The sequence below is a fragment of the Orcinus orca genome, chromosome 1, assembly GCF_937001465.1.
Source record: "Orcinus orca chromosome 1, mOrcOrc1.1, whole genome shotgun sequence".
In the NCBI taxonomy this organism is placed as follows: domain Eukaryota; kingdom Metazoa; phylum Chordata; class Mammalia; order Artiodactyla; family Delphinidae; genus Orcinus; species Orcinus orca.
Window position 1 is genome coordinate 20642357 of NC_064559.1, and position 26255 is coordinate 20668611.

Below are 26255 nucleotides of genomic sequence, written 5' to 3' on the forward strand. Positions count from 1 at the left end.
ATAAGTAGATTTTATAGTATCAAGATGTTAAAATAATAAAAAAGAGATTGATTCCATTGACAAAAACAAAACAAAAACTGAGTTCATTCTTTCATCATTCCAATGGAAATACAAATACTTTTATCAATTGCAAAATAAAACACAGTTACAATGTATCGAAATATCAGATTCATCTCTTTAGGAACTTGAGTGATAAGGAATTTTCCCACCCTAATGCATAATTTCTAATTAATAGCTAATAGGTCACTCTAATGATTAGTTTCTTATATTAGGATTCTAGTATTCTGGTCCCTCTTTATAGAAGATGTTTGGCTCTGATCCTGCAGCTGTTTTTAGTCACTCAAGGTCAGAGAGATCGAACAGAGAGAAAAGAGGAAGATATGGGGTTACCCTCTTGATGTTTTCCATATCAACTATTGGAAAAAATTATCCTATTCCCAAACTAACTATTTATGAACCGATTTTAGTAATTTTTAAAGAAATATTTGTTTCAGCTATGCAAAATAATGCTTTATTTCAACCTCAAATACAACTTCAAATAGAGAAGAGTTATCCTTCCAGATGTGTTTAATTATTTCTTAGTCATTTTTTATAACAATGTACTAAACACAAACTAATGAATGAATACTAAGGTATAGAGTGAGATTTGAGCAAAATTAAAAAATTTTTTTGAATAAAGGTACTTCTATCTTCATTCTATTTTGTCTCCCTTTTTTCTCTGAGTACTCACACCAGATCCTTTTAAAATGTTTTCTAGCCACCAAGAAGTACTCACTGTAGTCTCTCATCCAGAATTGCTTATTTGCTTAATGCGTCATCCTGTGTGTGTGTGTGTGTGTGTGTGTTTGTATGTGTGTGCATTCATGTGTGTGTATGTATCTCGATTGCCATCACATTTAGCCTTTCTATTTCCTTAATTTTATTCTTCTAAAGATATCTAATTAACAAACTAATAGTACGTTTTATTTGGGGCTGGTGACATTTTGAAAAGCAATGTTCTTTTCTGAAAAAGGACTTTAGTTTTATACAGTCCCTCATTTCCTTGATTCAAAGGAGTTTCAAATTATGCATCTTTTATGCATTCTAACAGGATATTTTGGAAATTGATCCCCAGATCAATATCCATGTAGTCATTAGAACTTTTCTTCTTATTTCTATATATATGACTGCTTGGATATTTGAATCTGATACTCAGGCAATTATTTTTTAAAAGTTTGCCAAAACCTCAGAAAGCCAAAATCATTTAGTTAATTACGGTGTCTATTAAAGAAAACAATTCTTTACACTACATCTTTATCTAGGAAAAATGTGTCTTTTCTCACTAACTAGGAAATGTGAGTTCTTAGGTGAATTAAACTAATAATTATGTTTATATTGATTTGTGTTTATTGTATTTTCATATTACTTTTAATTTGTAAAAATGGGAAAATTCTCCACATTTTATTATTAAATATTACTTGGAAACATATGCTGAATCAACAAAACCGATCAGGGTTATAGCTGGTTTATATGGAAGTAGAAACCTCTAATGGATTTCAGTGAGTATAGTTCATAATATTATCTGCCATTTATAAATACATCAGAAACTTTTCAATGAGATAATAATTTTAAGCTATGAATTATTTTTTTCATGAGAAAAGTATTAGAAAAATCATACTGATATTCAAAAAATTACCAAGATAAAATATTTTAAATTAGTGACTGGATAATGTAATTTTAATATAAAAATGCAGTACACCAGCTATAAATGTCACCAAGAGCTGAATATCATTCATCAAAAGTAGTTAATGTGTATATGGTTCAGAATTATTTAATTATTACAGTACTAAACTATGCCTGACATAATTTATAATGTTCTATCAAAGTTGAGTTACAAAGAGAATTAATGGTGTATATGTTGAATATTTGAAAAGGTAAATTAATCAATTTAAAATCCAAGAAATATTAAAGGCAATAATATACATGAGTACACTTATTTAGATACACAATAGAATAAAAGAAAATCATATACTATCCTTGAAACTGATAGTAAACTGTCTTCCCACCTTAGAGTCCAAGCCATGGTAATATTGAAAAGTTTTGTGGTCAAACAATATCCACTGAGTATAAATTCTCAAATTTGCAGGATATACTCTGCACGTTTCACCATCTCTCTGTAACTTAAATTTATGAGGGATTTTAATATTACCTTTTTAAAAATCTACTTTAAGTTATGTTGTATTAAAGCTACCTGTTCTAATCTATATGTACATTATTTTACATTTACTAAAAATTTCTAGTAAAAAGATTTTTTTCTTCCAGGAAAGAATTTAAATTGGATTGTTAGTTCCACACATATCTGTGATTCTTACAGGATGTCTGATCTTATGCTTAAACATTATGTTTGTATTCTTTCCTCTTTTTTTCAGGATATAGGTTTAATTGCTTTTTGTATTTGAATATTTTTATTTTTTCAGTCTTCTATTTATTACTCTGTCTTGGTCACAAGTTCAATTTAAAAGGATGTTTTCTCCTATAAGTTTTACCCTTCACTATAAAGTTTTTCTTTTTTCCTATTCAGAACTCTTATTTCAACCGAACATATTTATCACTCCATCCAAAAGTACTATGGATTATTTATTTCTGAATCATCACACTATTTCCACTAATATCAAAAATAGCTGGGCTTTAATTCATTCTTGTTCTGCTCTGAATCACCAGAGGTGATTAGCATAGCCTCTTTAGCAAGAAGAAAAGCCACAGAGACCTTTAGGGCCCCTGGAATTGAAGGTCCTGCGAATGATAATTATCCAGTGTTTAAACAACTAAATTCATTTCCAAATGGCCTATCTTGAATGAAATTCATAGAACACATTAATAAATTATTGAACCAAATCAAATTTTACTGTGCCATTTTTCTTATTTTTAACAGTAGAGTTCTCATAATAAATAGGAGCCATGATTCTGTACCTCAAAAAGAGTGAATTCGTTTATTATTTTGAAATTGTATTATTATTGTGTTAACTAAAGTAGATGTCAGGTGCTTGAGTTTAAATGACTCATAATGCCTGGCCTTTCTTTACCTAGAACTCACTGTTAGTCCCTTCCTGTATGCTGTAGGCAGAATAATGGCCTCCCCAACTCCTCAGATGTTCACGTCTTAATCCCTAGAATTTGTGAATATGTTATGTTACATGGTGAGGGAGAATTAAGGCTTCAGATAGAATTAAGTTTGCTAATAAAATGACTTTGAACTGGAGGGATTATCCTGGATTTTCCTGGTTAGTGCAACATTATCACAAGGGTTCTTATAAAGGCTAGAGAAAGATGGAAGAATCAGTGTCAGAGTGATGAGATGTGAGGAAGCCTCAACAAGCCATTGCTGGTTTGGTTCATGACTCCATTCACTGGTTCATATATGATACTGACATTGGTAAGATTAACACGAGGTATTCCTACAGCACTACCAAAAGGACTCTTACTCATTCCCCAACATTAAAGATTCCCAGTTTTGTTCACTGTATCCGAGTTTGGAGAAATTTAAAAAGCCAAGAGGCAGAGATTTCAATGACACCCTTGACCTGAAATCTCTTGGGGAGTTTATACAAATTAATCAAGATAAAGATTTGCAAATGGGCCAGGGGTCCTCAGCTTAATTCCTTGCTGAGGAACCAAAGCCTTCTGCACAAGGTCACAAGATTTTAATTTTTATTACTTTTATTTTTATTCATTTTAACTTTAGTATTTTATTTCTGAAATTTTATTTTTTCAAATATCCATGCCTATATTTAATAGTCTTTTAATGCCTTGCTTCTGTTTTTTATTACCTCCATTTTTTTTTTAATTTTTTAATTATGATAAGCGTAAATATATCCTATAACTGATGGTTCCAATATAGGGATTCTTCATGAGTCTGATTCTGTTGTTTGATTGTCTTCCGACTCTCAGTCATATTTCCTTCTTCTTGATTTTTCATAGACTAAGTTGCTGAAGTCATATTCACTGTTATTTTACATGTTACCATAAGATTTGGTTTTAGGCTAAATTTATTGATAGAGAGCTTTTTTTGGTTCTGTGAGACACATGAGGGCACTAAGCCACTTGGTACTAAAGTCATATCTAAGTTTGTAATTACTTACACCATAATATGTAATACAAATCAAATCCTATGTGAAAACCAGCCGGAGTTATGAATTCTCAGAGGTGTCACATCTCCCAAAGGAGGACTATAATTTAGTCCCATTAGTCAAAGCAAGTCACATGGTCAAGTGCAGATTCAACAGTTAATTAAAAAGACTCCACCCTTTTTATGAGGAGCTACAGTGTCGTATTGAAAAAGTACCAACAAAGTAAGAGGAGAGGAAATTAATGGCTATATTTGCAATATACTACAAAAAGAATTTCCTTATTATTGATTTGTGTCATTTTCCTTTTTATGTGACATTTATGCCATCCTTTTTAATTTTTAAAATAGTCATTATTAGTCACTTAATGATATTGAAATATTAATATATGCATCTGAATCTAAAGCTTTATAAGGATAGGTGAATAACATTATCATTGTATTACTAGTATAATTAAGGGAATGCTTAAATATGTTTGTATTTACATAACTTTTAACTGAAAAATATATTTTCAAATATTCATAAGATTCTGTTCTCATAATTTGTTAGATTAGAAACCCTGGAAAGTATAATACTGCTTAAGAAAATAAATATATATCATAGACTTTAATGCAAATAAAGGAAATGATAAATGCAAAATTCAGCATAGACATTATTTATAAAACAGCAAAGGAAAAAAAAGGTTGCAGTCAGGGATAGATCCAAAGAGATTTCAAATTAGTGATAATATTACTTCTGTTAAACTGGGAAGGGGTTATCTGGAAAGCCCATTGTGTGTTTTATGATAAAATATAACACTGCAGTATTGTGCAACAGTAAGATATTGACTTTGTTCTCAATAAGTGTGACTAAATCAAATGGGTAGCCATGTTTAAAAGTTGAATTCTTGTCCTCTAATTCAAACCACATACAGAAAACAATTCCAGTAAGATTGTTGATATTGAAACCAAGCAGGACCCTGCAGGCCTTCCTGCGGACAAACCCCTCTCTCCCCAGCCATGTCCCCCATCTCTTGTTTGTAGAAAAGCTTTAGCCTCCTAGGCCTTCCCTGAATTCCAAAAAGCAAACTTAATTAGAGAAATGAGAAAATATAGACACAGTGGAAAAGAAGACAAATAATAATAGTTTAGCCATAAAACAAAGTCAAGGATTTGTAGTTCCTCCTCAAAGGCTATATATAATATACTGAGCCACATCCACTAGTTATTTTGCAGATACTAAAACTTCCACCAGGTGGAGGACCTTAACTCATGCTGACCATTAACACATGACCCCCAGACTGGCTGGAGCCTGAAGATTAATAATGCTGACTCCTCTGACCTCACATGGTTACCTCACCACCCACCAATCAGAATTATGCACAAGCTAAACACATACCCCATGACCCTCTCCCTCACTTTGTCTTTAAAAACCCTTTCTTAAAAGCCATCAGGGTATTCAGAATCTTTTGAGCATGAGCTGCTTATTCTCCTTGCTTGGGCCTGCAATAAACTCTGTGCTTTCCTTCTCTACAACCTGGTGGGAGCCACATGGCACCAGATAAGCCAAGTAGACCAAAATAGCACTATAAAGATTCTGAAAATTAAACTGCCATTGCACCCACAGTCCCCAAACTAGGCCAAGACTAACAAACTGAACCAAAACAGGGCGACTATCTGCTAACGTAAAATATTTAAATAGAACTAAGGGAGTCTTAACATAATAGATCAGACATCTAAGATACGATTTTTAAAAATCATGTCATAAAAAGAAACAAGAAAATCACCACTTGAATAAGAAAAGACAATCAACTGATACCAACATCATGATGAATCAGATGTTGCCATTTTTTGACAAGGATTTTTAAAGCAGGGTCTGAGCAGACTTTAGAAAACTGACACTCTATATAAAATATCAATGAGAAATTCTCAAATTTCTCCCATATATTTACTTTATTTCATCACTTAAAAACTAAAAATATATATTGAAATCCTTATCTATCTGCTCCAAACAATGAATATTATAAATTACCATTTTCTTTGTTATAAAACTAAAAATAGAAAGTTAAATTTGTATGATTTCTGGAATATTTTGCTCCATAAAATTTAGCAGTGCAAATGCACTGCACAAAAATTTTGAATGTTACAATTTAATTTTTGTTTTCACATATAAGAAAATTAACTTAAATAAAACAAAATAAAATTCTATACATATTGATATCCCTAGTTAGTAAGTATTTGCTAACAGACTAAATAAATGCTTCTGTGATGCTCTCATTATGCTCACATTATGGAAATGCCTTGTTTTTGTTTGGTGAAGCATAACACATGTCCTTGAATGTGTTTTCAATGCTATTTTTACTGATTATTTTTGCATTTAATTTCATCGACTTATGCAAACATTTGGGTATGCTATCTCATTTTTCTTAACTGCTACACTAATCCTAGTTAATCCTAAAATATAACACAGGTCTTTTTCCATGGGTTTATTAAGATGCCAAGATGTATCAGTTCAATACGTAGCCTTGTATTTTTAACACCTACTGTTGTCATACTTTCTGAGTCTCATTTAACACATGCATCTCTAAATTCTCATCTGAACTCCAACTATCCTTTTTTGTTTCCTACTTTTTCCCTGCGTAAATCTCTCCCTTTGTCACAGTGCTCTTTTTTTGTTCATTTGCATAGAGCCTTCATATATAAGGTTACATAATAATATAAGTTATATACATATGTAGGTTACTACCTATGCGAGGTTATATAGTATAGTGGTTAGAAGTATGGGCTCTTAAAGTTGGCTAGACTCCCTGCATTTAAATCCCAGTTTTATCTCTATGAACTTTGGAAAGTTTATTAACCCCCTCGGTTTCCTCATCTATTTAAAAGAAAGGGGCAGTAATATGCCTGCCTTGGAGACAAAATAGGTAAAAAATTTGGATCAGTGTCTAACAAATAATGGGTGATCAATATACAGTGGACCCTTGAACAACAGGGGTTTGAACTGTGTGGGTCCACTCACGTGCAGAGTTTTTTCAATATATAGTACTACGCGATCTGTGGTTGGCTGAATCCATGGATACAGAACCACAGATATGGAGGACTAACAATGGGACTTAAGCATCTGCTGGTTTTGGTACCACTTGTTGTTCAAGGGTCAACTGTATCAGTAACTATTAGTCTTCAGAATTAACTGGTGTACACATGGCTGTGGTATATCAATCTGGAATGATGATCAACACTTTGCCTTTCTTCATGGTTGACTCATTTAAAATTCAAAACATCCATATAAAATTATTATTCTTCCAGCTCCTCCTGTAGACTTGAAATTTCTATCTTTGACACATACATATGATTAGAGTTTTGTAATTATAATTTGAATAATCATACTCATTTGAACCATGTACCCATTCAGTCAGAAAATCTTGACAGTCATCTTTTATTCTTATATCTGTCATTCCATTAAAAGAAACTAGTGATCATTCTCTGAGTAAATATGTCCATAACATATGTATGTAACATATTCCAATTTTACACGAAAAAAGAAAATCACCATAATTCCCATCATCCAAAGTTATCCACTCATAATATGTACAGGTAGAGCTGTATTAATTTGGATTCATAAAAACATACTTTTTCACTTTGTTTCCAAAAGTATTTGTAAACTGCTCATAAAACTCACTATATTGTGTCACTTTTTACATGCCAATATTGTGGAACTGCTCTATACCATTGGTCCCCAACATTTTCGGCACCAAGGACCGGTTTCATGGAAGACAGTTTTTCCACGGATGGGGTGGGGGATGGTTCAGGGAGTAATGCGATCGATGGGGAGCAATGGGGAGCGGCAGATGAAGCTTCACTCTCTTGCCCGCCACTCACCTCCTGCTGTGCAGCCCGGTTCCTAACAGGCCGCGGACCGATAGCAGTCCATGGCCCCGGGGCGTTGGGGACCCCTGCTATACAATATGGCTATTGAAGTGTATATTTAAATTAGCTATAATCAAATAAAATTAAATTAATTTTCCCACTGGCTATATTTTAAGTGTTCAACAGACACATGCAACTGTATTATACTATATTGGAGAGAATAGATATAGAACATTTTTTTTCATAAAAAGTTCTATTAGATTCTATGATGTTTGTGGGAGAAGGGCAGCTCTCAACCAGGATATTGACAAGCCTTCCCTACCATTCAGCTGGGATCTATGGTAGCTCTGTGGGCACATGGCTCAAAAAGATGTGGATATTTAATGGAATAGCATATTTTATATTTTGCCAATTTTAAAACCCTTAATAATACTTTGGATGAAAGCATTTAATGAATGCTTAATCCTTTTTGTAACAGAAAACTAAAAGAGTAAATATCATTATTATTATTATGTTATTAGGTTTACAGAATTGGATTTAAAATGTTTCAAAAATATAATGCTGGATAAAATAAAAGCTTTAAAATTTAGTAATGATTATTAAAAACCTTTAATATATGTTTTAAAACAAGATTACATGGCAGTAGATGAGAGATATGATTAACAACAAAACAGTGGAAAATGATGTCAGGATCTAGTGGTATCAGTTGTTGGAAAGTTTAATGAGTCAATCATTTAAAGCAGATGCTAAAATAGCAGACATAATCTTGTTTGCATTAATGTAGTATAAACAACATCACAGAAAATAATCACCTAACAGCAATCCATGTGGTATAAAACAACCCCAAGAGGATTTTGCACGTTAATAGAAAACATGCTATTTATCTTTAAATCTTTGAACTTCACATGGTCCAGAGTTCATAGTAAACACTCCACAAAAATTTTGAACTTCAATCCTAAAGAGCATTTAGGGTAACAGTGCAAATTAAAGAGATGAGAAATACACATCACACAGACACTCAAAATAACTACACACTTACAAGACACAGTTCAAGGCAAGGTGTGAAAAATGTTTAAATACTTAGCTGCCATCTCTTCCTTCCCTCCTTCCTTCCTTCCTTCCGTCCTTCCTTCCTTCCCTCCACACATATTCATTGGTTATCATGTCAATAACAGCCATGGAAATAGGCATGACCTGTGAGAAGGAGAGTAGATTAACCCTATGTTGTTTCAAATTGCAAAGCTAAGAATATTTCAATTATAAATGAGGAAGAGCTAAACAATAATGGACCAAGCTGCTTGTTGTCTCTTGAATTGCAATGTCTTTTGGTGCATATCTTCTGGAAGATTTTTAAAGGCCTCAAATATAACCTTATATTAACGTTGTATAGTTTGGTAAAACGTTCATTACTAGTGACATATCAAAGTCTAATTTTAATGCACAGTTTACCTAGCACTCATTTTCATTGTAAAGATTGATGTTATTTAGTATATCTTCATTGTGAATTTGATCCTTTAGCATTTTAAAGATTTATATTAATATACGTTGTTTAATAATTTCCAGCTGCACTTAAATGTCTCTGGTAGAAAATTGGGATCCCTGATAAACTGATTTGTGTTAACTCTGCATATGTAGTTTTTATTTCCTCTTTTTTTCAATCTTCTAAATGCCTTTATTTTAGATCTGTTGCTTTTATATAATTTAAAGTCACATTTTATTTTGTTATCAAATCAGATAGCTATTTTTCTTTAAGTATTTGAGTTTAGTCCATTCTCACACCCATATGTAACTATGATAGATATGTGTAATACTATTTCTGTATCTCATATTATTATTATTTTATCTTATAATTTCTAGTTCTTTGTTCTTTAAATGTTTTACATTGTACTTCCTTTTCTTAATTATGTGATTTTATTATAAATTTAAAATTAGAAAGGCTTGTATTATAAATGAGCTATATTTTATTAGAAATAGTCTCAGTAAGTTTAGAGATTATCCAGTAATTCTTTATTATGAACATAAATTTATATATTTCTTCTCTCTTGACTTATGCCCCCTGATTTTATTTAATTGTACAACTATTCTTAGTTTTACCTTCCTGTTCTTAGGTATAATTAAAACTCTTTTTGATTCCTCATTTTTAAATGAACGATTTATTGAGGTACAACATACATGCTGAACAACACACAAAGCATAAATATGCAGCAAGTGTACACATTAGTGTAAATACCACTTGGAATCACTACATCTCTAACTATGGTTTTAATGTAATATTTTGAAATGATCATTATTAAGAGTTTGTAAAGTGATGTTAAAAGGAGCATTGTGAAATCTACAACTGAAGTCAAGATTGAAAACATTTTTTTGCATTAAGTTTTCTATCAACCAGCTGCCAGGCTTCCTAGACTCTGCTCCGAGGCTTGCCTCTCCAGATACTAGAACTTGACTATGCCTATGAATGCTTGAGGGAGCATGAGATCAATGATAAGTATTTGTTTTTCAAATAAAATACCCTAGAATATTCTCCTGTGCTAATTAGGACAATCAAATAAAACAGATAAAACCGATAACTTTGGAAAGGTGGCCAAGAACCTATGTTCACAGTATGATTAAAAGAAAATTATGCCCTCTCAGTGCCACTCTGTTTGATATTATAATCAGTAATTGTTTTACTAAATTAATTCCATTCTGCATGGTAAAAATATATTTTGAATTAAAATTATATACTCTAATAGTTTAATAAGTATTAAATAATCTAGAATAACTTCAAAATATATACAATGAATTGGTGACCTCAAACCTCTCTTTAGAAACTGGTTGTGTTTAAAAATAAAAATGAAAAAAATGTAAAAAGCTTTTCACAAAACGCCCACATTAATACCTAACAGAAGAGAGAATAAAAATAATGTGCCTATCACCATTTCCATAAATAAGATGGAGGAAGCACATATAATGTAATGCAGTTTTTTCTCTCTTTATAAAATTAATTCATTTTTATTTGTTTATTTATTTATTTTTGGCTCTGTTGGGTCTTTGTTGCTGTGCACAGGCTTTCTCTAGATGTGGCGAGCAGGGGCTACTCTTCGTTGCAGTGCATAGGCCTCTCATTGCAGTGGCTTCTCTTGTTGCAGAGCATGGGCTCCAGGGCACACGGGCTTCAGTAGTTGTGGCACGTGGTCTCAGTAGTTGTGGCTCACGGGCTCTAGAGCGCAGGCTCAGTAGTTGTGGCGCACAGGCTTAGTTGCTCCATGGCATGTGAGATCTTCCTGGACCAGGGCTCGAACCTGGTCTACTGGATTGGCAGGTGGATTCTTAACCACTGCGCCACCAGGGAAACCCCTATAAAATTAATTTATTAACTCTTCTTGAGATAAATTTGATTTTCTTGTTTCTTTTATCTTATTCTCTAATTAATATAATAATTTCACCTAGAATGAACTCATTGAATATTAGTTGGTTTGGGTGTGTTCAAAATTTAAATTATGCACGTAAGAAGCAGATTTTAAAATATTTGTTGAAATGAATGCATCTTTTAGTCAATTTCAGTCATGAATATATTATTATAGGCACTAGTGGTTAGCATCTCAGAATGACCCTAACAATTCTTTGAGTAATTACCTAATTGTTCTCTTTCACTCACTAGACTCTAATGCCCATGCAAGCTGTAGATCATTTCCTTACCAATGATTGTGCCTGGCACAGAAAAGTTTTCATATTTTGGTATGAATTAAAATGTAGACATTAGATTATCTAAATTAATCAACTTCTGATTAGCCATGCCTAAATAATGAAGACTGAGGATTGAAGATTTTCTCCAAACAACCAGTCTTCAGTATGATCAACAGTGATCAATTGTCTCTGCCCCATTACTCATCATGGCCAGACTTCCCTCCACTCTCTCTGTGCATCAATTATAACCGACAACTACTCCCACGTTAAACTTTGCCTTTATGTGCTGATGTGTTCTTAAAATAACATGAATAATCAAGAGTTGACTGGCAGCATAAAGTGAACTTGACAATTTATTCAAGAATATCAAGTAAATGTGTTTAATCCATTAGGAAAAAAATCTTACTTCATTCTTTTGAAGTACTTTCTCTCACACTCTTTCCAGTATTCATCTATGTCTTCATGATAAATTACATCAAAGATGGCTTCTTTTGGTAATTTTCTTCCCTCTAATAGTAGAACTCTCTTTTTTGTAAAATCAGTCACTCTGTCACAGTAATTTTATCATTTTCTGTTCTTCTATATTATAAACAAAAGTAATAAAGAAAATCACTCTTCAATTATTGCCCTCCAAAATATGATATGTTTAAGCAAATCACTCAACTTGGTCTTTTTTATCAGTATCTTATTACATCAGATTCTTTAATAGTCACATATATTTTTATTATAACTGGATCACATGTATTACCATTTCTGCTTAAAATAATTTTTCCCAGGGAGGGAAATAAATAGTGCCTGTGATACACCAATGAATAAGAGAAACCCTGATCTCATAAAGCTTACATTTATGTATAGAATTATTGTCATGAATATTCTATGAAGAGAACATAAAATAGGCCAAAAGGAAAGTGTGATGGTTATTCATTTAAGTAGCATGATGAAGTAAGTACTTTCTGATGATGTGAAGAATGAGTGTAACCTGAATGAAATGAGAGTGAGGGCCATATGGAAGCAGAAGAGAAAGAGTTAGAGATTGCTTTTAAAGTGACAGAAACAGATTAGAGCCCAAAGTAAAAGCTCAATATGCATTAGAAGAACTTCCATCAGACCCACATCTCTGAGTGTGCAATTGAGTGCTAGAAAAGAAGTGTGTAAGTAAGGAGGAGGATATCAATGCTAGAAAGCTCTTAAATTCTGGCTGAAAGTCCTCCTGCTTTGGCAAAACACAAGTAGTTTTAGACATTGACAAAGTTGTTTCTTTGGGAATTTAAATCAATCTTAGCTTGCATTCTATTTTGTTTTGGCTCTAAAAATTCATTTGTTTCCTTTATTCACTCAGTGATTTGTGTTTCCCTTTTGTTGATCTGTGTTTGTTTTCTTTACTGAAGCTTGGACAGTTAAGCCTGTTGCCTGAGAATACATTCATATCACGTTTACCATGGACTCAACTCAGGTATGTTTAGCTCAAAATGAATTCCAAAATGTTAAAAAGCTTAGGGAGATTTAAGACTTACTGATCTTTAGCTGACTGGACTTTACAATGGCGAGTTAGGAATTGTGATATATATCTGTCTATATTTCAGAACCCTTAAAAGTTTTTCAAAAGGAGAGGGAAGTTGAAAATCATTGCTGAGGAGGCAGCACACAGTCTGCTGCAAATTGGTCCTCATTTGTTATTCTGCTGTGTGAGAAGTTGATAGTGATACTCCTACATTGCCCTGGGTTCAGGATTTTGTTGATTCATGTTAAGACCTTGATGATTGGGCTCTCAGGATGCACACATACTTGCACACATACTTGCAGTCAATCTCTGTAGAAATGTGTGTCTTTTTTTAGCTATCTAAAAAACTTTGCCCAAATTTCACTATCTATGACAGATTTTTTTTTAATAATTTGTACAGTTGTAACTGTCTTTTCACTGAGGCTGAATTTTCTTCTCTGATTTTCCTTTTTTTGTTTTTTAATTGACTTTAGGGAAAAGAGCAGGAATAGATATGCTTTTAATGACTTATCTTTATCTGAAGATTTTTTTCTCATTTTTAACTATACTCTGAAAATACTGATATCAAAATATCTGAGTTTTTCATTTCAAAATAATTAGCTTTGGCTCAATTTATGTATATGCTAATAATCTTTCTTTACTGTTGACACTGGCTGATCATTTATCAACACATGAAATTATACAACAGACAAATATGGATAAATGAAGAGAACACTTAAATTAGTGTCATTTTCTTGAGTATGTCAAATGTACATTTTCCTGTACTGCCAAAAAACATCATGGCACCTGTCTTTAGCCAGCCATTTCCTCCAACTATGATTATTGTCTGTCATAGTTACACAATGATTCATCTCAATATAAAAAAAGGTATTACAAAAGAGAAGAAAATTGCACTTTGGGAATCTACTTTGGTGTTAACCCGGAGAGAACAAATCTGTATAGTCGATTACAACAGACTTTCTGGGGTTGGGCTCAGACTTCTCAGTATAAGGTGGGCTGAAAAGAAGATACATGAATGTAAACACATTAAGTTCATTTCTGACTGTGAAACTGTCAAATGCAATATTAATGATTTAGCCTTTGGATATAGTATATTTTTTCTTACTAAAAATAACTTTATCTTTTGCTTTAGGCAAATGTAAATACTAATGGGAGAGAATCAAAATTAACTTTCTAGCACTCAAGTCTGAAATGATTGATCAATCTAGACTAAAGCATGTATGTGCCCTAAAAACTTTTACTGTACTTTAAAGTATAAAAACAATATTTTTTACTTTCCTAGTTATGTATCATCTTTATAATCTTCTCACCCTCTTTATTTTAAGTTATTTGAGCAAAAAAGTTAATTATAAGTATTATATATGCCATGGATATACTGACAATAAAAATACTAATGTAGCCTACTACCTGGATTCACTGAGCTCATATTAGAGTGAGAGAGACAATAAGATAAATAAAAAAATTCAACACAGTGCAATGACAGATGTCTTAATGGCTTCTTCAGGATGATTAAGATAAAATCACATGTTCTTAGTATAGTGTCAGTTATTAGTGTATTCTTAAACTTAAATAAGCAATTGGAAATTTCAATAAATGTACAATGGCATATTTTACACATCTTATTTTAAAACCTAATTTCTTCCATCCTCTTTTAAAGACCCCCAAATTAGTAAACAGAAGCCTTAACTGAGGTAGTTATTTGCAGAGTGTTCCTTAATTGTCATAGCTTACACTTATGCAGATAAGGCAAGGCATAAATATTACAATTACCACTTATTTAAAGTACAAGGACAGAAACTCAAAGGTTTGAAACTAATTTATGCTACAGGCAGCACATCTCGAATATAAAGCAAAAGAATGTTGCTGAACTTGCTGAACTGTTGTCGATCACTTGTCTCTGCCTTGGTTTTAATACTTGGTATTCATGGACTTTTCTGATGAATTGAAAAATCTTTCTGTGAGTTTCTTATGAAAGAAAAAATATCATATTCCCCCAGGCTCAAAGCCCCAGAGAACTGGTAACAGCAGGGGAGGTGGTACATACATACAATCCAGGCCTCCCAGCCATAGGAACGTCTGGGGCAACAGGCAGTAGTTGCACTGGGGCCTGGGACCCTGTCCTCCAGCTGCTAAGGTGCTCTGCTTGCCACTCTGGCCTTCTACCTGCCCCCTGTGCAGTGGCAGAGCCTTGCAACACCGGGCACTGGAGAGGCGCCCACATGACCCTGTCTTCGCCCCACTGTTTCCCTCCCCTGTGACAGCAGAGATTGTGACATAGGAAATCCCAGAGGCAGCTGGAGAACCCACCATCTCAGTGCCCCAGGCAACAAGGTCAGCGACCTTGGTAGCAGTAAGACACCAAAACCCCTGGAGGCAAAAGAAGCTATGAAGAGGGGTTGGGGCAACACCTCTGACAGAGACGGGTGGAGGGTGGAAAGTGCAGACTCTCAAAATTAGAGGCAGTTTTTGATAAGAGAAAAGAAAGAGATAAGAGAAACCAAAATCTTCTGCTATAGCGACACCTACTGGAATGCAAAAGAAAGGCTTCATTTGAAAAGGCACATCTGATAAAGGACTATTATCCAAAATATGCAAAGAACCCTTAAAGCTCAACAACAAGAAAACAAGCCAATTACTAAATGAGCCAAAGACCTTAACAGATGCCTCACCAAAGAAGATATACAGATGGCAAATAAGTATACGAAAAGATGCTTCACATCATATGTCATCAGGGAAACACAAATAAAAACAACAGTGAAATATCACTCTGCACCTATTAGAATGGCCAAAATCCAGAACAACATGAAATGCTAGCAAGGATGTGGAGCAATAGGAACTCTCATTCATTGTCCAAACCTATAAAATATACCAAGAATGAACCCTAATGTAAACAATAGAGTTTGAGTGATTATGATGTGTCAATGTACATTCATCAATTATAACAAATGTACCACTTTGGTGGAGGATGTTGATAATGGGGGAGGCTGTGCATGTGTGGGCACAGGGGCTAATGGGAAATATTTCTACCTTTCAATTTTGCTGTGAAACTAAAACTGTTCTAAAAAAATTAAATCTTTAAAAAGTTATCAAATTTGTTAATTGATTTTATTATTAATAAGATATAACTTCCTTTGTGTTTTTATTGGACAGTTATATTTGCATATACATAAGTAATATATACATTTTTACCATTATCATAAGATATTCTGTGTGTTTAAGATTTTAAGAGGTGGTTATATAAGAATATTAACATTTTACATGTTTATTAAGAGTATGTTTTTCCAAGTGTTTTATTTTGTCATTCTTAATATATACATGATTTAATGTTTTATGTCTGAGCTTTATCTTCTTTATTTTGCTTTTGTGTTTAGGAAGATTAGATTGATTTTCTATGCCTGCAGAACAAATATTCCCAAAATTTCATGTATTATTAAAACAAATATTTATTAGCTCATACTTTCTATGCTCAGGAACCTGGATGTGGCTTAGCTAGGTCCTATGGCCCTGAGTCTCACAAAGCTGCAGTTAAGGTATCAATCAAGATTGCAATCATCTTGAGGGTCAACTGGGAGAACTTCCAAGATCATCCAAGTGACTGTTGACAGTTACTCATACGTTGTTTGACTGAGGACCTCAGTTTCTCAGTGGCTGGCGCCTTCTCATAGGATCACTCACCACATGTCAGCTGATGTCCATTAGAGGAAGCATGTAAGAGGACAAGAGTGAGCAAGAGATGGCAAGGGATTTAAGTCACAGTATTTTGGTAACTTGATATCTCATCACTTTTATTATTCTGCTTAGAAGCAATGCAAAGTATAGCACACATTCAAGAGGAAAGCGTTTCACACACCAACCCCAGGTGTCAAAGATCATTGGGAGTTATTTTAGAAGCCGCCACATAGACCTTTCACAAATCTTATAACAATTATTTTGTATGTATGTGTATGACATTCTTTTTTGACTTCTGGTTTTTCGTGAGATTTTAAAATTTAATTTGTTACATGTTTTTGCTAAGATATTTTGGTATGAATATAAAATTTACATTTTATACATGTCCTCAAATATATCAAAAAATGGAATAAGCTTTAATAATCACTGTCACAAAATAAAGCTTTTCCTATTAACTTGACTCAGTTTAGTATAAGCTTTTTCTTTCTATGTGTGCAATGTTGTATATTCTAATTCAGGAAATTTATTTTCCTTTGTAATTAAAATTACAAGTGGAATTATTAACACTGAGTAGATGAATATTCAATTATGGATTTTGCTTTACTGAAGTCTTTCAGGTATACTTTGCTCATGTCCCTCAAAGCTATCCTATCGAAGTTTTATAACTATTAGGGTCAGAATTATTCAAACTATGTAAAAGCCTGGAAAGGAGAATTATTTTTTTAACTAAGCATAAATGTGAAAGCTAAAATTTAAGATGATTATTTTAGACAAAAGGGATTGATTTAAGGCTATATCCTTGTCACACATACCATATCCTTAAGACTATATGGCATTTCTAATTTTTTTTATATTTGAATGAAGATACAAGTATAAAGGCAATTTTAAATAGTGATTCCTCTCTCTTCACACTGATATAGATCGTCTGAATATTCATTTCTAATTACCCACAGAAAGAAGGCATGTTTTTAAACTATCAAAATTGAACTCTTTTTTTCCTTTAAATTTACAGAATACATTGTTGTAAGAATATGTATCATTCCTCTGTTTTTATGATTTTTTTTATGTCAGCTATTTGGTTTAAGTCCTAGATCCTGGACAATATTTTCCCTTGTCCTAAAAATAATACTTTATTGAATAATCTCAAAATCATATTCTTGATGTTTATTTTAAAAACTACAAAATTGTCATACCTATGACAATGTATACATTTTTTTAAAATAAACTCTTACCATAATAGATTAATTATTGAGTTCACTAAAAATATCCTTCTATCTCATGATACACAGATGTCAAATATCATGTAATAAAATACTCTTTTAACCTATGTATCAGTAAAACCAGTTGAAGGCTTCAAGGCCGCGGGAAATCATCTCATCAGCATATAAGAGTTCATAAAGGAAGTGCCAAGACATCAGGATCTCTGTAACATTCATCTTCTAATTTACTTTGGTCCCATCAGTAGACTTGGTATACTCAAGAATCATATATCTTTAACTTTCAAAATGACACTTCAAAGGAAATTGGTGAGTGGATACACAGTGTAGTTTATGAAGATTTTCATACATAGTCTTAGGAAAATTATTTTTGGTTTATTCGGATTACTCCTCAGATGAAAAATAAGAAACAAAGAAATAGAATTATCGTCTTTGGCCAAGGATACACCCTTAGACATTCTGTTATTTAGTAATAGTTTTGCAGACTTAACATTTTGGTGAACTTTTAGGTTAACAGAGAATTTTTCATTTTTAAAGCTAATGTTAAACTCTGTATATTTTATTCTAGGCAAAGCCAAAAGACTTTCACCCAAAAGAAAAGGTAACATTTCCACTTTGTACAGTCTGCTAAAAATGTCACACAAGCTAGAGTTTTAATCCATGTTGGTGGGTTATGCACAGATTGATTTTAAATGTAGCATTTTATTGCTCTAGGAAAAAAAGCATTTCCTTCAAAATAAGATTAAATAGATATGTAATGGGATTTTAGTTATAGAGTTGAATTTTTACACATATTTATTGGTTATTCTATATGAAATTTCCTTTCTGCATTTACTTCTGCTTTAAATATCAGATATAAACACCCTGAAGGGCAGGTGCTGAAATGGCAGACAGACTTAATTCCATCTGTGTAAAAGGTTAGTACCACATTGCAATGCTTAGCATAACCTTAAAAATCCATAATTTAAACTCTGTTTCTAGACTGTTTCATCCTTAAATGTGATTGAGTAATATATATCCTAGCAAGTTAAACATATAGTATGGGACATCATCTTATTTTCATAAAATAATCACACACAGCACAGTTGTCATAATTTCATAAGCTCAGAGTAAATAAATATATTTTTTATGTTAAATCCTCACAGCCAATGCAAAAAAGTAGTTTTCCTATTATTAATTCTATTTGTACAAAATAGATTTACCCTTATATAATGTCATTCCAAAAACTTAAAAATATTGATAATGATAGTGAAAAAGTATAAAAAGTTTTACTTTCCAGCTTAGATCAGCTTTACTTCACATGGAAGATTTCACAAATTCCAACTGTATATATTCTCATATTGTATAACCCTTGCAGACAATTAAACTTTTCATTGTTTAATATCTTCTACTTTAGAGATTCCTTCTGTCAATATGAAGGCAAATTCATTAGAAATATTATAAAATTTATTCTTGTACTACCTCTATATGATCTGCCATTCCACTTACATGAAATTAATTTCTCATTATTGGTATTCATACCTTTTGCTGAAATATGTTCTGCTAAATTTTACTTGTGATAAAAGTCCCTCAGATTTTGAGCCAGTCCCGCTCTATCCATTCCTCCCCTCAGAAAAACAAACAAAAAAACCAACAAACAAAAAACAAACAAACAAAAATTCTTCTCACAATCCTATTTTCTGTACTGTTTTGTTTTTCTCCTCCCATCTTGCCTCTTCATAGTATATTTTCATATCCATCCAGACAAAAGCAATCACTTCCAAATTGTTTCACCAGATTTATTTACATACTTCACTCATTCAACATATTTATCTTTGAAGCAAAAATTTTTTTAAAGTTATTTCCAGTAGCTGCTTGGATGGTTGGAAAAATTATTCTCTCATGTCAAAAATTATTTTTTGCATTTCTATTAATTCTTCCTTTCTTATTTAAAATGTATATAACATGATTCAAAAACTGTAAATTATTACAAATACTACACTGAATTTAGATTGTGTACAATTTTGTTGGTGATTTACTCTTTTAAGACAGAAGGATGTGATACTATTTTGATATATGGTCTAAAGCAGGACTATAATCCATACATAAAACTGCTAAGTAATTAAATCAGTTCTGTACTCAATATAACCATTCTCTCTTGAAATCAATTTAAATTTTAATTAAAAGAAAAAGTTCCCTTCAAGACAGTAGTTAAGGAAATTAAAACAATTAATATATTAAGTAATATTTTTAGAGATGAAAAATCTTAAACGTGTTAATGGCAGTGTTTTACGTAATTAAAGGAGTTCAATTGCCAACATCAGCAACAAGTACGTTAACATAATATTAAAATTTTCTAGTATTATTTTATTATTTGTCATTCTGGCAGAGTCCATCCCAGAATTAACTTCTTAGTAATTATAAAAGGCAGTCAAAATAATGGATGCTCTGTTGCACTATTTCACTCCTATGCTATCACTCTCTCATCCTGTGAACGTCTGAGCACTGGCATCATAGCTGTGCATTCATCTTTGAGAGGCCAAGGACAAAGAGAGAATAACTATGAGCATTGTAGCATACTTCAAAGTCAAAGTTTAATTTATTAAATTTTATAATTGGCAAAATGCCAATAAATTTTTCTGAAGACCCTAGTCTGAAATGTTGTAATACGAACTTTTTTGGTTATTGATCAAACACATACAAATTTCCAAATAATACACTGGCACATCACTCAGTAATTAATAAACACTGTTGGATTCCATTGTTATAATGAGGATCAATTTAAATTCTTATGTTTTGGAAACGTCATAATAGCTAATAATAAATCAGAGCAAATCGATTGGCAAACAAAAAGCAAGACCCAGTCATGTGACCCAGACCTAAGAAAAGAGTGCAAACTTGGAAAACCAAAGTGTAGCCTATGAAGTTAGCTGCTTTTTTTTTTTTTAATAGATCGTTATTGGAGTATAACTGCTTCACAATACCGTGTTAGTTTCTCTTGTACAACAAAGTGAATCAGCCATATGCATACCTGTATCCCCATAGCCCCTCCCTCTTGAGCCTCCATCCCACCCTCCCTATCCCACCCCTCTAGGTCATCGCAAAGCACCGAGCTGATCTCCCTGTGCTCTGCGGCTGCTTCCCACTAGCTAACTATTTTACATTTGGTAGTGTATATATGTCCATGCCACTCTCACTTTGCCCCAGCTTCCTCCTCCCACCACCTGTGTCTTCAAGTCCATTCTCTATGTCTACATCTTTATTCCTGCCTTGCCACTAGGTTCATCAGTACCATTTTTTTTGATTCCATATATATGTGTTAGCATATGGTATTTGTTTTTCTCTTTCTGACTTACTTCACTCTGTTTGATAGACTCTAGGTCCATCTACCTCACTACAAAAAACTCAGTTTCGTTTCTTCTTATGGCTGAGTAATATTCAATTGTATATATGTGCCACATCTTCTTTATCCATTCATCTGTTGATAGACATTTAGGTTGGTTCCATGTCCTGGCTATTGTAAATAGTGCTGCGATGAACATTGTGGTACATGACTCTTTCTGAATTATGGTTTTCTCTGGGTATGTGCCCAGGAGTGGGATTGCTGGGTCATATGGTAGTTCTATTTTTAGTTTTTTAAGGAACCTCCAGACTGTTCTCCATAGTGATTGTATCAATTTACATTTCCACCAACAGTGCAGGAGGTTTCCTTTTTTACCACACCCTTTCCAGCATTTATTGCTTCTAGATTCTTTTGATAATGGCCATTCTGACTGGTGTGAGGTGATACCTCATTGTAGTTTGGATTTGCATTGCTCTAATAATTAGTGATGTTGAGCATCTTTTTATGTGCCTCTTGGCCATCTATATCTCTTCTTTGGTGAAATGTCTATTTAGGCCTTCTGCCCATTTTTTAATTGAATTGTTTGTTTTTTTTGATATTGAGCTGCTTGTGTATTTTGGAGATTAATCCTTTGTCCATTGTTTCATTTGCAAATATTTTCTCCCATTCTGAGGGTTGTCTTTTCATCTTGTTTACAGTTACCTTTGCTGTGCAAAAGCTTTTAAGTCTCATTAGGTCCCATTTGTTTATTTTTGTTTTTATTTCCCTTTCTCTAAGAGGTGGGTCAAAAAGGATCTTGCTGTGATTTATGCCATAGAGTGTTCTGCCTATGTTTTCCTCTAAGAGTTTTATAGTGTCTGGCCTTACATTTAGGTCTCTAATGCATTTTGAGTTTATTTTTGTGTATGGTATTTGAGAGTGTTCTAATTTCACTCTTTTACATGTGGCTGTCCAGTTTTCCCAGCACCACTTATTGAAGAGGCTGTCTTTTCTCCATGTATGTTCTTGCCTCCTTTGTTGTAAATTAGGTGATCATATGTGCGTGAGTTTATCTCTGGGCTTTCTATCCTGTACCACTGTTCTATATTTCTGTTTTGTGCCAGTACCATACTGTCTTGATTACTATAGATTTGTAGCATAGTTTGAACTCGGGGAGCCTGATTCCTCCAGCTCCATTTTTCTTTCTCAAGATTGCTTTGGCTATTCGGGGTTTTTGTGTTTCCATATGAATTGTACAATTTTTTGTTCTAATCTGTGAAGAATGCCATTGGTAGTTTGATAGGGATTGCATTGAATCTGTAGATAGCTTTGGGTAGTATAGTCATTTTCACAATATTGATTCTTCCAGTGAAGAACATGGTATATCTCTCCATCTGTTTGTATCATCTTTAATAACTTTCATCCGTGTCTTATAGTTTTCTGCATACAGGTCTTTCACCTCCTTAGGTAGGTTTATTCCTAGGTATTTTTTACTTTTTGTTGCAATGGTAAATGGGAGTGTCTCTTTAATTTCTCTTTCTGATTTTTCATTCTTAGTGTATAGGAATGCAAGAAATTTCTGTGCATTAATTTTGTATCCTGCAACCTTACCAAATTCACTGATTAGTTCTAGTAGTTTTCTGGTCTCATCTTTAGCATTCTCTATATATAGTATCATGTCATCTGCAAACAGTGACAGTTTTACTTCTTTTTTCCACTTTGTATTCCTTTTATTTCTTTTTATTCTCTGATTGCCGTGACTAGGACTTCCAAAACTATATTGAATAATAGTGGTGAGAGTGGACATCCTTGTCTTGTTCCTGATCTGAGTGGAAATGCTTTCAGTTTTTCACCATTGAGTTTGATGTTCGCTGTGGGTTTGTCATTTATGTTAGGTAATTATGTTGAGGTAGTTTCCCTCTATGCCCATTTTCTGGGAGAGTTTTTATCATAAATGGATGTGGAATTTTGTCAAAAGCTTTTTCTGCATCTATTGAGATGATCATATGGTTTTTATTCCTTAATTTGTTAATATTGTGTATCACATTCATTTGTGTATATTGAAGAATCCTTGCATCCCTGGGCTAAATCCCAATTGATCATGGTGTATGATCCTTTTAATTTATTGTTGGATTCTGTTTGCTAGTATTTTGTTTAGGACTTTGCATCTGTGTTCATCAGTGGTATTGCGCTATAATTTTCTTTTTTTGTGATATCTTTTTCTGGTTTTGGTATCAGGGTGAGGGTGGCTCTGTGAATTTGGGAGTGTTCCTCCCTCTGCAATTTTTTGGAAGAGTTTGAGAAGGATGGGTGTTAGCTCTTCTCTAAATGTTTGATAGAATTCACCTGTGAAGCCATCTGGTCCTGGACTTTTGTTTGTTGGAAGATTTTTAATCACAGTTTCAATTAGATTACTTGTGATTCATCTGTTTATATTTTTAATTCTTCTTGGTTCAGTCTTGGAAAATTGTAACTTTCCAAGAATTTGTCCATTACTTCATGGTTGTCCACTTTATTGACATATAGTTGTTTGTAGTAGTCTCTTATGATCCTTTATATTTCTGTGGTGTCAGTTGTGATTTCCTCCTTTTCATTTCTAATTTTACTAATTTGGGTCCTCTCCCTTTTTTTCTTGATGAGTCTGGCTAAGGGTTTATCAATTTTGTTTATCTTTTCAAGAAGCAACTTTTAGTTTTATTGATCTTTGATATTGGTTTCTTTGTTTCTATTTCATTTATTTCTGCTCTGATCTTTATGATTTCTTTCCTTCTACTGACTTTGGGTTTTCTTTGTTCTTCTTTCTCTAGTTGCTTTAGTTGTAGGGTTAGATTGTTTATTTGAGATTTTTCTTGTTACTTGAGGTGAGATTGAATTGCTTATATACTTCCCTCTTAGAACTGCTTTTGCTCTGTCCCACAGGTTTTGGGTCATTGTGTTTTCCTTGTCATTTGTGTCTATGTATTTTTTTATTTCTTCTTTGATTTCTTGCAGTGTTCTCTTGGTTATTTAGTAGTGCACTGTTTAGCTCCATGCATTTGTGTTTTTTACAGTTTTTTTCCTGTAATTTATTTCTAATCTCATACCATTGTGGTAGGAAAAGATGTTTGATACGATTTCCATTTTCTTAAATATTCTGAGGCTTGATTTGTGACCCAAGGTGTGATCTATCCTGTAGACTGTTCCATGTGCACTTGAGAAAAAAGTGTATTCTGCCACTCTCAGGTAGAATGTTCTATAAATATCAATAAAATCTATTCGTTCTATTGTGTCATTTCAATCTTGTGTTTCCTTATTTATTTTCTGTTTGGATGATCTCTCCATTGGTGTAAGTGGGGTGTTAAAGTCCACTAAGTCCACTACTATTATTGTGTTATGTCAATTTCCCCTTTCACTGTTGTTAGCATTTTCCTTATGTATTGAGGTGCTCCTGTGTTGGATGCATAAACATTTATAATTGTTATATCTTCTTCTTGGATTGATCCCTTGATCATTATGTAGTGTCCTTCCTTATATCTTGTAACAGTCTTTGTTTTAAAGTCTATTTTATCTGATATGAGTATTGCTACTCCTGCTTTCTTTTGATTTTGATTTGCATGGAATATCTTTTCCCATCCCTTCTCTTTCCATCTGTATGTGTCCCTAGGTCTGAAGTGGGTCTCTTGTAGACACCATATATATGGGTCTTGTTTTTGTATCCATTCAACTAGTCTGTGTCTTTTGGTTGGGGCATTTAACTCATTGACATTCAAAGTAATATTGATGTGTATATTCCTATTACCATTTTCTTAATTGTTTTGGGTTTATTTTTGTGGGTCTTTTTCTTCTCTTGTGTTTTCCGCCTAGAGAAGTTTTTTTTAGCATTTGTTGTAGAGCTGGTTTGGTGGTGCTGAATTCTCTTACCTTTTGCTTGTCTGAAAAGCTTTTGATTTCTCCATCGAATCTGAATAAGATCCTTGCTGGGTAATCTTGGTTGTAGGTTTTTCTCTTTCATCACTTTAAGTATATTCTGCCACTCCCATCTGGCCTGCAGAGTTTCTGCTGAAAAATCAGCTGATAACCTCATGGGGATTCCGTTGTATGTTATTTTTTGTTTTTCCCTTGCTGCTTTTAATATTTTTTCTTTGAATTTAATTTTTGTTAGTTTGATTAATATGTGTCTTGGTGTGTTTCTCCAAGGATTTATCCTGTCGGGACTCTGTGCTTCCTGGACATGGGTGACTATTTCCTTTCCCATGTTAGGGAAGTTTTCCACTCTAATCTCTGTATTTTCTCAGACCCTTTCTTTTTCCCTTTTTCTTCTGGGACCCCTATAATTCAAATGTTGGTGCGTTTAGTGTTGTCCCAGAGGTCTCTGAGATTGCCTTCAATTCTTTTTATTCTTTTTTCTTTATTCTGCTCCTCAGCAGTTATTTCCACCTTTTTGTCTTCCAGCTCACTTATTTGTTCTGCCTCAGTTATTCTGTTATTGATTCCTTCTAATGTATTTTTCATTTCAGTTATTGTGTTGTTCATCTCTGTTTGTTTGTTCTTTAGTTCTTCTAGATCTTTGTTAAACATTTCTTGTATTTTCTCAATCTGTGCCTCCATTCCATTTCCGAGATTCTGGATCATCTTTACTATCATTACTCTGAATTCTTTTTCAGGTAGATTGCCTGCTTCCTCTTCATTTATTTGGTCTTGTAGGGTTTTACCTTGCTCCTTCATCTGCAACATATTTTTTTGCCATCTCATTTTCTCTTTTTCCTTTTTCTAATGAATAGGTTGTGTTCTTGTCTTACTGGTTGTTTGGCCTGAGGCTTCCAACACTGCAGTTTGTAGGCTATTGGTTAGAGCTGGGTCTTGGTGCTGAGGTGAGGACTTCCGTGAGACCTCACTCCGATGACTATTCCCTGGAGTCTGAGCTTCTCTAGAAGTAAGTCCAGTGGTTCGAACTTGGAGCTCCCACTGCAG

At 33.2% G+C, this 26255-nt stretch overlaps 1 long non-coding RNA gene across 2 annotated transcripts in view; it reads left to right on the forward strand.

Moving 5' to 3' along the window:
* Nucleotides 1-13259, forward strand: part of LOC125964201 (uncharacterized) — a 343736-nt gene extending 330477 nt beyond the window's left edge. For both annotated transcript variants that reach the window (XR_007476938.1, XR_007476939.1), the window contains one exon: nucleotides 13006-13259. This is a non-coding gene — a long non-coding RNA (uncharacterized LOC125964201). The remainder of the gene's footprint in view (nucleotides 1-13005) is intronic.
* The last annotated feature ends 12996 nt before the right edge of the window (nucleotides 13260-26255 follow it).